The sequence below is a fragment of the Adiantum capillus-veneris genome, chromosome 1 (assembly GCF_014529385.1).
Source record: "Adiantum capillus-veneris isolate H3 chromosome 1, ASM1452938v2, whole genome shotgun sequence".
Taxonomy (NCBI): Eukaryota; Viridiplantae; Streptophyta; class Polypodiopsida; order Polypodiales; family Pteridaceae; genus Adiantum; species Adiantum capillus-veneris.
Window position 1 is genome coordinate 98965963 of NC_140931.1, and position 10862 is coordinate 98976824.

General features: G+C 40.6%; 1 pseudogene across 2 annotated transcripts; it reads left to right on the forward strand.

Moving 5' to 3' along the window:
- The first annotated feature begins 980 nt into the window (after window positions 1-980).
- On the forward strand, window positions 981-5049 carry LOC147465246 (DNA ligase 4 pseudogene; annotated as a pseudogene). 2 transcript variants are annotated; one of them, XR_015189010.1, is made up of 2 exons: window positions 1454-1591; window positions 1689-5049. The product of XR_015189010.1 is annotated as a DNA ligase 4 pseudogene, transcript variant X2 (transcript). The 2 variants fall into 2 exon arrangements; XR_015189009.1 differs by having other exon boundaries at window positions 981-5049.
- Window positions 5050-10862: the final 5813 nt, after the last annotated feature.

Sequence of the window (10862 nt, forward strand, 5' to 3'; positions counted from 1 at the left end):
AGGGTGGGAGGGAGAGATTTGGCAATGGAGCAGTGCTTTGAAAAAGGCCAAAAATTTAGTGTGATCCCACCTTTAAAATTTGATATTCACGTCTAACTCTCAAATTAAAAGCTGAGAACACCTATAGATTATATAGCTAGTAGGGGGCACCAGCTGGAGTTTACTCTAATATAAGAGAGAATCACAGGAGATGCTTGGGGAGATATGGAGGAGCCAGAAGGGGAAGGAGGCTACGTGGAGGCCATGCTCCTCGCTTCAAAATTTGGAACAGAGACTTATAGAATCTCTCTCTCTCTCTCTCTCTCTCTCTCTCTCTCTCTCTCTCTCTCTCTCTCTCTCTCTTAACAAAGCAGAGCAGAGGCGCATATAATGTCTCTCGCAGATGAGAGAATTCCTGGGTAGGAGGTGCGATCGGTTGAGAGGAGAGTCAGGAGAGTCATACAACTGTCTCAGATCTGTGTGTGTGTGTGTGTGTGTGTGTGCGTCGCACACTTCGTCGGGGTCTACTTGCAGCCCTGTGATGTGTGCATTGTAGTTGAGTCGTTGGAGGGAGACGGCTTGAAGATGCCCAGGCATCTTCCACCTATTGCATTTTCTTTAAAGTCTACCAGTAGGTAGGTAGGGTAATATTAGATTATATAGCTATTAGTCAAAACCTTTCAAGTATATTCAATTTACTCCTAAAACTTTCAACATGATGGCTAGTCAAGTTTTTAGGAGAGTTTTTTTAGCAATGTAATGGAAATAGAGATGGGAAGCCAAGCTTTCTTGTTACGTGGCCCAATGGGCACTAAGCAGAGCAGGCAACTTTTGAAAAGAATAATGGTTGAGCAGGCACAAAGTATCTCAATTGAGGTTGAACCTAAAGCCCAAGCCAAAAAACTAAAGCCCAAGCCAAAAAACTGCGTGGCCACCGCTCTTGTGGAAAACTCTAGCAAAGGCCCCAATGTGACCAGGGTGTCTCAGCGTGACAAGGGCCTTGTGGCAAAGACGGGTAAAAATGTATGCCCGCCATGTAAAAGGCTACGTGTCAAAAGTGCCACTTGGCGGTGAGGTCTCGAGCAGTATTCGAGCTCGGTAACTTTTGCAGCAGATATTTCTGAGCTTCAGCAAGCAGAAGAGCAAAGTGACGGAGCAGGCAGCAGTAATTGAGTATTGCAGACAATAACCAGGTATAGCTGCAGATCAGCTCAGTTGCTTCTAAGAGAGAAGCCAGTGTTTCAAGGCTCTGCGGGCCTCCAGGAAACCCTAATTCCTATTTTCTATTGAATTTCGACCCTTCTCTTCAATATGGGCGACAGCACAATCAAATTCAATGTGGTTTGTGACATGCTAGAGGCTGTCTCCAAGGCAAGGAAGCTCACAGTGAAGCGCAAGCACTTGCGCACCTTCTTTGATCACGTCTACACAGATCCCAAGTGTTATAGCATTCTTCGCCTTCTCTTACCCAACTTGGACAAAGAGCGGCCCGCCTATGGCTTTAAAGAATCTGTCCTTGCCAAGTGCATCTCTGATGCATTGGGCTTAGCTAAAGACTCTCCAGATGCTAGAAGGCTTCTTGATTGGAAAAGGGGACCTAGTGAAAGTGCAGGTAACTTTCCGCTTGTCGCATCTGATGTTTTGTACAGGCGACAGAGTGCTACCTCTGGTAATTTAACCATTAAAGAGGTTAATGATTACCTTGATAGGCTTGCGGCAAGTGAAAGCCGAGAGGAAAAGACAGAGGTCATAGCTGCCCTTATCAAGAGGACTAATGTGAAGGAAATGACATGGATTATCAGGCTCATCCTCAAAGATCTCAAGCTAGGAGTAAGCGAGAAGACAGTCCTTCAGGAGTTCCATCCTGATGCTGAAAGCCTTTTCAATGTGAATTGTGACCTTAAGCTCGTGCGTGAAAAGTTGAAGGACAGAAATGACAGGCTTAAGAGCCAGGATATTGTTGTCGGTGTACCGATAAGGCCCCAGCTTGCAAGTAGAGTAGCTGATGTGGAGGAGGCATGGAAGAAGCTCCACGGTAAGCCCATTGTAGCAGAGTGCAAATTCGATGGCGATCGCATTCAGATTCATAAGAATGGAGATGAGGTTCACTTCTTTTCAAGAAGCTTTATTGATCATAAGGAGTATACCGACGGAATGTCGGACATCATCCGTAAGCAGGTCAAGATCGACAAGTGCATTTTAGATGGAGAAATGATGGTTTGGAACAAAATTACGAGCAAATTTGCTGAATTTGGCTCAAACCAAGGGGCAGCAAAGGCTGCAAAGGACGGTCTAGAGACCGATGAACAGCTATGCTATGTTGCATTCGACATACTTTATGCCGCGGACAGGAGTACAACAGATCAACCCCTCCATGAGAGACAAGCTCTGCTTAAGCAGGTTGTAGATCCTTTGAAAGGCTCTCTTGAGCTGGTTTTACCTGGCTTCGGGTTGGGTCCAGAAAAGGATCAGCCTCCCTGGTCAAAATTCGTGAGTAGCGTGGAAGATATCAACAGGTTCTTCATCCAAACTGTGGAGAATAGAGATGAAGGCATACTTCTAAAAGACCTGGACTCAAAATGGGAGCCAGGGGATCGATCCCAGAAGTGGTTAAAGCTCAAGCCTGACTATGTGCATGCCGAAAGTGATCTTGATGCTTTGATTATAGGCTGCTTCATAGGGGCAGGGCGCCGTGGTGGTGAGATAGGCCAGTTTTTACTCGGACTTGCAGAGAAGCCGAAAGGTGGGTACCCAACAAAATTTCTCTCTTTTTGCCGAGTGGGAACAGGGCTAAGTGATAGTGAGCGCGATGTTCTTGTGAGCAAGCTCAGGCCCTACCTGAAAGAGAATGACAGAGTTACCAAGCCGCCAAGTTGCTACATTCTCACAAATATTGGAAAAGAACGCCCCGATTTTTGGGTCGAGCAACCGGGAAAATCAGTTATTTTACAGATTACAAGTGATGTAAGGAGCATCAGGTCAGAGTACTTTGCCACTCCCTACAGCTTGCGTTTTCCACGTATACATGAAGTGCGGTATGATAAGCCTTGGTATGATTGCCTTGACGTAGATGGTTTAGTACAAATTGTGCATTCTAGAGGTGGAAATGTTGCAGAAAAGAAGGAACGTGAGAAACGGGTTAGTAGACCTAGAGTTAGCAGCAAAGCCAAAAGAGCCACACTACCCCTGCCAGTGATACCGTCACATATGCGCATGACCGATGTCTCACAGGTAAAGCAAGAAACAATTATTTTCAAAGGATTGGTATTTTACTTTGTCAATGTGGAAGCTGAGGCTTCAAAAGATTATCTTCACAGGCTGGTGATTCAAAACGGGGGTGTCTTTGCCATGAACTTGAGCTCCTCCGTGACACATGCCATAGCTGCACAGAAGAAAGGTATGCAATACCAGGCAGCAGCCTTAAAGAGAGATGTAATACATGTGTCGTGGGTGCTTGATTGCTGCGCACAGAGAGCATTACTACCTCTAAAGCCAAAGTATTTCCTGCACTTAGCAAAGGACTCAAAAGTGAAGGCTATGGAAGATGTTGATGAGTTTGGGGATAATCATTATGAAGATTTGGATGTAGTCGATCTGCAACAAATGTTCTCGAACATGGATCGCATATCGTTTTTGGTCAGTAAATCGGACATATGTAGATTCGAAAACAAGCATTGCAAGAAACAAGGGTTTGGTGAGTTTTGTGGGTGCAGGGTTTTATTCTTCAATCCTAGTAATGTTTATGATGACGACGAAACCCGCATGGTAGCAGAGCTTGCGATGAAGAGGCTAGAGCTTGGTCTGCTGATTTGCGAAGGAGAGGTAACGGGGAATATCAAAGAGGCGACACACATGATTGTCTACTCTTCAGAGGAAAACCCTGTCTCCTTCAAAAGAATTATGGAAGCCTTGTCATTGACAGATAGACGCATTGTGATGTCAGAGAGGCTTCATCTTGTGAAACATGTTTGGCTGGAGGATGCACTTGCCAACAAAGTGAGGCCTAAAGAAGAGTTATACAGCTTGAAAAACAGTAGTGAAATGGCAAGTGTAGACGATGATCTTGCATTGAAAGAAGCTAGTGCTCAAGAGGACCTACCTAACCTTCAGGTTTCCTCACGAAATCGATCTGAAATTGATTCAGATGCTTCTGAAAACAGTTCGAGGCAACTACCTCTGTTCATCGACAGGGATTCCAACAAAAACAACGAATCGGAATCCGTCGCATTAAGGGACCACAAGATTGATGAGAAGGGTAGCAAAAGGCAGACAATGGAGTATCAATCATCTGGAACAGAGCACAGTGGCCAATCATCGGCCATTGATGTTGGTAAAAAAGTGTTCAAGCAGACAGTCGGATCAAAAACGCGGGTGAGGAAGATCAAGGATGACAAGGTTGCAGCAAAAGTGGATCAAGATCAAAGTGTGGCAAATGAGCATAGTACTACTCATGATGGTTTTGATAAGCAAGGAATAACACATCAAAAAAGGTTAGTTGAAAATGCACATGATCATCCACCCATGGAACATGCTGGATTGGTGCCACGGCACCAAACGAAACGGGCTAGATTATGCCAAGAAAGTGATACTGGTCTCGAGCATACAAGGAGTAGAGCTAACACAGCTCATGACATTGTGTCCTCGATTTATTGTAGAGAAGCAGATACGCAGATGATGATGGCTGAACAAGGTTCATCCTTATCAGGTGTTTTTGATGTTCCAAGTGATGAATGTGCGTCAAAAAGGCTGACGACGGACAAACAAGCGCCACAATCAGATTCTGTCGATGCACACACATCCACAGCACATAGGAGAGCGGCACCCACATCAGGCAGGATGGATGAATCGACACATCCTGGTTCAAATTTGCATACTGCAAAGAAGAAGGTAAGCTACAGAGGATTAGTGGAAAAGCTTCTTGGTACTTGAGGTGGTCAAATGCCCGGGGAGATGTTGAAGTCATACTTTAACTGAAGGCATTGTTATAGGCCTGTCCAACACTTGGCTTGGTCAATCGTGGAAGCAATGTATTTTTGTTGTTGTTGTATCATGATGCTTTTTAGATGCCTAGTTTGGTTTACAATTGTATGTCTTAGGCAATGGTCATGCGATGCATAGTTATCACGTACTTTTTACCTTGATTGTGTAAGGGAGATTTAGAGAATGAAGCAAGGAGAATAGTGCTACTTATTGAAATGACTGGGTTGTTTGCAAGGTCACACATGCACCACTTATTTGTCTTATATGCAACTGGCGCAGTCGTGCCGACGGAGGTGCCCCCGCATCCAAACCGCCGAGGAGCGGCGAATGTCCCGAACACGCGGCCGTGATTGGCCGCTCGTGTGACCGAGGATAGCTACCTGGTTGATCCTGCCAGTAGTCATATGCTTGTCTCAAAGATTAAGCCATGCATGTGTAAGTATAAACTCTTTTGTACTGTGAAACTGCGAATGGCGCCTTAAGTTTCGATTCGAGCCCCCCAACACTAAAGGACACGGGGCCTTCAATGAAGAATAGGTATGTTGATTTTCTTCCTACTAAGTTAGTAGTGTTGCTTCTTCCGATGCTGCCTCCTCCTCCTCCTCCTCCTCCTCCTATGAACGTTGGGACGACTAGCCCTTGTTACACACACAACGCATATAACAGATAAGAGGGAGGGCGTGTGGGGAGAGAGAGAGAGAGAGAGAGAGAGAGAGAGAGAGAGAGACGAAGAAGAGAGTTTTAACATCGTAGGAAACTATCCCAAGAGACCTTAAAGATCTAGCCGACAAGGAGAGTTGAACTCTAAGACCTGTTATGCGAGAGAGAGAGAGAGAGAGAGAGAGAGAGAGACATGAGACTCTATAGCATTGTAAAAGCAATCGCAAGGGACCCCAAGAGAATTGACTAGTGAGTCTTGCTAACAGTAGTCTCGAGAGACCTTAAAGATCAGTCAGACACGTCTTTACCTCAAGCCCTATTACTTATGAGGAAAATGGGATGATCTGTCACACACACTCAAACTTAAAGTAGTTCCATTTTATAAGGCTAGCGTTGTCTTTACTTGCATATCATGGAGCAAAGCTTCATGTAGGCATACTTAGTAGTAGTGGCAAGGTGAAGTGCAAAGTTTCTCTAGCAATATGCAAGGATACTACATGCAGGCATAATTAGTAGTGGCCAAGTGAAGTGGCCATGCCATGAAAGTAATCAAGGTAAATATCGGTTGTCACTTGGTTGATGGAAGTAGTTTCATCATTGAGCAAGAACATGACATACATATCAATCATTGAGAATTTGAAAAAGGCTCTTCCAATTCATAAGATAGACACCAACACATATATGCATTTTTTTCGTATTTATGAGAGATGGCCTAGGGAATCCAGGAACAAAAAGTAATGGAATGCATTTCTCCAACATTATATTCACCATCTTCTCTTATACTGCTACATGTCCTCTTTATTTTTTTTCTTTCTAATCAAGATCTACACACAAGTGAATGTATGATTTCCCTCTTGTATACTTGTATGCTATCATGATGCAAGAGCAAGCTAATAATTTCACCTAAATTATAGAGGAAATTGAAGAAGGAGAGCTAAAGGAAGTGGCAACACTAAGAAGTATCCCAACAAGAAGGGGGGGGGGAGAGGAATTATACAACATTTGATGCTTAAAAAACTATCAATTTATTCTTTGTTGATAACAAAAATACATTCCATATCTGCATACAACCGATAAATGCCTCATTGCATAAATTCGAGGCCCCTTAAATTAATGAAGGTGAGATAAAGTACCTGCCACCATCCACAAAAACAAAATTGTTATAATATTCACCGTTTAATGTGAAAATACAGGTACATGATTGTGTCACCACGTGTTATTGATGTCGTATCAAAGACATACATCCCTAATCTACTAGTGTTTATTTGTAATTAGGGCTTTTGGCTTTACACGGGAGATAGGTTCCAGTGCGAGCTTGTTATATGTTTAGGTTGGCTCTTGCTAGAGCGAGTTTATGGTACAAAATCAATTTTAGCCTGACTAGTATTGATTTGACATTCTAGCAGTCAACTTTGTGGCAGCTTGTTTGTCTTGCAAAAACAATCATTCTAGTGGCTAACCCTACTTATTATAGCCTAGTGTGTGCCAATTTTTTACCATCATATTCAATGCTTACCTTGAGAGTATATGTGCTACCATATGCATCCTAAAGTGCTTATGATTGAGTGATTTTGGAAAAGAAAAACACCCATCACACTCTTTGATCATGTGGTTGTCTTTAGATTATGTCTGGTGGTAATTTTTATGGCATAATGTGGTTGATTAATGTGTGCCTATAGGGTTAGGTGAACAAGTTATCATATACTATTTGTCTTATATTCTACTGCTGATTTCTTTTTGGTTTGGAGTGCTTTTAGTATGGGAAAAAACCATTTTTTCAAATTGAGAGCCAAAACAAACTAGGACATTGCTCAAAATAGCTTTTGAAAACCAAAAAGAAGTCGTTTCTTATTAAATTTAATGAAGATATGTGCTTGCTTAATTAGTTTGGATCTAACGCTTAAGTTTCTACCATTTATGAGTATATCATGTGGTCTAGAAAGATTGTTATATAACCTGGATATGGGTCTTCGCCGAGTCGTCAACAACTTTTGGATCCTCATGCAAAGGTCATGACAAAGTGGGTGAACTTGTGGACAATGGCAAAGGCAAGACAGGGAAGCATAGAAGCAAGCTATGGAATTGCTCATGTTCTTTCGTACTGTTCAAATGTGGTTACTCTAAGTGGGTTTTAGTTGAAAAAGAACTCCTGCGTAAACTGGTACTCACCCACATTCTTAACGTCGTCTCATTCACGGTAAAGCATCAAAGGATCATAAGTTACTTCAAATAATGAAGAGACTATTTCCCATTACCCACATAGAATAAAGACTAATTATTTATTTAAGATGATTCGTATTAAACACCTAATGCAAAGCATAAGGTACATGCATGTAATAGAGTGATTGACGGTCGTGCAGGAGTCACATAAACGCTCAAGGTTTAGGTCATTATATAGTTATTCAACATTTCTACTATGCTTTGTTCAAATACTATGGTGAAAAAGACAAAATTGATAACCTAGTTGATGTTCGAAATTGCCATTTGCAAGCTACATTAAAAAATGCCATCTAGCTTAGACCAATTCCTCTCAAAGTGATTTAGAGCCACACTACGTATTTGAGATCGTTCATGTGTGTGTGTGTGTGTGTGTGTGTGTTTAAATTGATACTTATACACAACAGAACATATCATTTCAAAAGACAACTGGCTTTAAAAAAGGGACAAAGAGAGCACAAAAATGACTCAGTCTTTGATTCATTTTTGCGCATTATAGTGAGAATGAATTATCATTCTAATGGTTTTGTACAATGGATAGTCTAAGAGTAGTGGCATCTAAAGTAAAAAAGGTTTAGGTGCACAAATGGTAGACTGCAGCTTTAAGCCAAAAAGATCGTAAATAAAGATAGGGTCATCACCTGCATCCATATAAACAAGTTAACAAATTTGTTAGCCTTGAATACGTATTATAGGTGTCAAAGAACTTATCAGTTCACATCCATGTCCTCCTTAAAATCTTTTTACCTTAAATCTACCATCCAATATTGTTTTTTCTTGTCACTTGATTTTTCTGAGAGGGTTTCATCCCCTTTTGAATTATTTTTTATCTTTTAATAAACATAAGCTCATCACTCCTTCGGTTTTCAATGAATGAGATCATAGGTTATAAATAAAGATATTAAGTAATCCAATATTTTTAGAAAGAGTTTATATTTATTTAAATAGAATAAATTTTGATCAGAAGGCCACTGACCCTTCTGATCCAAATGTTTAACCAAAATCATTGTCCCATAGAGGTTTGAGGTAAGAGATCTTTTAGTTATTTTGCCTCATTTATGAAGGCTTTTAATACATAAGAGTCATCAAGGTAGCAAAATGCTCAAAAATCTGCCATAATTTGCATTTATAGTTGTATGAGATTAATCACAATAGAGAGTCTATATGCCTAATGTGATATTTTATAAGATGTAGTAAGGCAGGTAGGTATTGGTTAAAAAAATAGATTTGTATCATAATGCAAGAACAACAAGCAAGGTGATTTTCTATAAGTAATATGCAAGTGTTAGGAAACCAATCATTTTGTGTGATGAAAAGTGGTAGAATTATTTATCTTAAATGACCATACAAAATGAGAGTCTTTAAACAAAAATTTCAGGACTAAGATAGTAGTATGGAGTAAATGCCCAACAGCTAGGTGATCCATCTTAAAAAAAACAAATATTAATCTTGTACACCTTTTGAGCCATCAATATTGTCAAGGCCAGATACCCAACTTTGAAATTTAAGTGAACATCTTGACAGATCATAGATCAAGCTTCATCATAATGCTATGAAAGCAAAATCTACCAACTAACCACCAAAGCAAGGGGATGGAGCCACATTTTCCCATCGATCCCCATCATTATTTTAGAAAATTTAATACATTTTTGATCGGCAGATCACCCAAAGAACTCAAGAAAACCAAATGACAGTAACAGCATCGTCTTTACAAATAAATGTTGTAGATCCATAGTGTTTTTTTTATTAGGCAATCAAGCTACAATTCATGGCGCATCAGCAAGCACTCACCCACACTCAACTCCCTTTCCAAAACACACACAAATATGTCAAGACTAAGTGATGTGAAAATAATCCCTCACCTCCATTTATAGGGGTTGAGGGAGGAAGCGCCATTAAGTCTAAGAGGAGAGAATGCCACCATTGGAGCCTCCACAATCGGATTAGAGCATGAGACTACCAGCTAAGCCGAGCAGGTTTATAGGGGTAAATAGTAATAGTGTAGAGAAAATTAAGCGGTGCGATACCTCAAGAAAATGCCAGGTGCATGCAGTTTGACGATCGCCAGATCGCCCGGGTAAAGAAGTAAGGGGGAGGGAAGAGAGTAAAGGTTTAGGGGTAGAATTCAAGGGGATAATTATCATGGTAGCTCGAGGGGAGAGAGTATCCATTAACACTAGGTTGGTAACCTAACAGGACATAAAAGTGTCCTTTCAGGGTTTTGAAAAAAACCTCCAAAACCATAGTAAATCCACTCATTTTGTAAAATCCTTTCATGAGGTTATAGTTCAAGGCCTACTTCACATGGAAAAAATAAGAAACTTGTAAACTTTCTCATCGTTTGGTCACACCAAGCCTCCAAAGTTGATAGACCAGTACATTTTCATCAAAACCGTCATTTCTTACGTTTTGTTGCATAAAAATAAGATTAGGGATTTTTGTAGGATTTGAGATAAATTCCCTAGTTAACTTCAATGGGTTGGTGATCAGAACATATGATTGCTTCTCACTCACTATTTTTTGTTTTGCCAAAAGAAATAGGTACAAAAAAGTTGAATTTTTACCATTCTGCAAAACTATCATCAAAGTTTCTATAGCCACGCTCAATACAAATAATATATGCATGTTTTCTTAGTTACCTATTGTCTTTTAGGTTCATAAGGAGCCATGGAGCATGTCAAAATAATAATACATCTCTTACCAAGGGGAATCTTGGGGATAAAGATGAAGTGCTAAATACAGCAAACATGAAAAAACTGGTTTCAACATTATGAGTTGTAGAATCCCATAGAAACTATTCAATATCTAGCCAAACTTGATCCTTATGACTATATATGGTTACTACCTACAAAATGCATGTAGTTGTCACAAGAAACTTACAATATTGAAAAAGTTATACTTGATATACTAGAATGTTTAGTTTTCTTCTATAATTGAAAAAATCAACCATCGTTGTCTACTATGCAAAATAGGGTATTAGGTGCTTCAAAACTCAAGGAATATTAGCTTTATGTTACAATATGCAA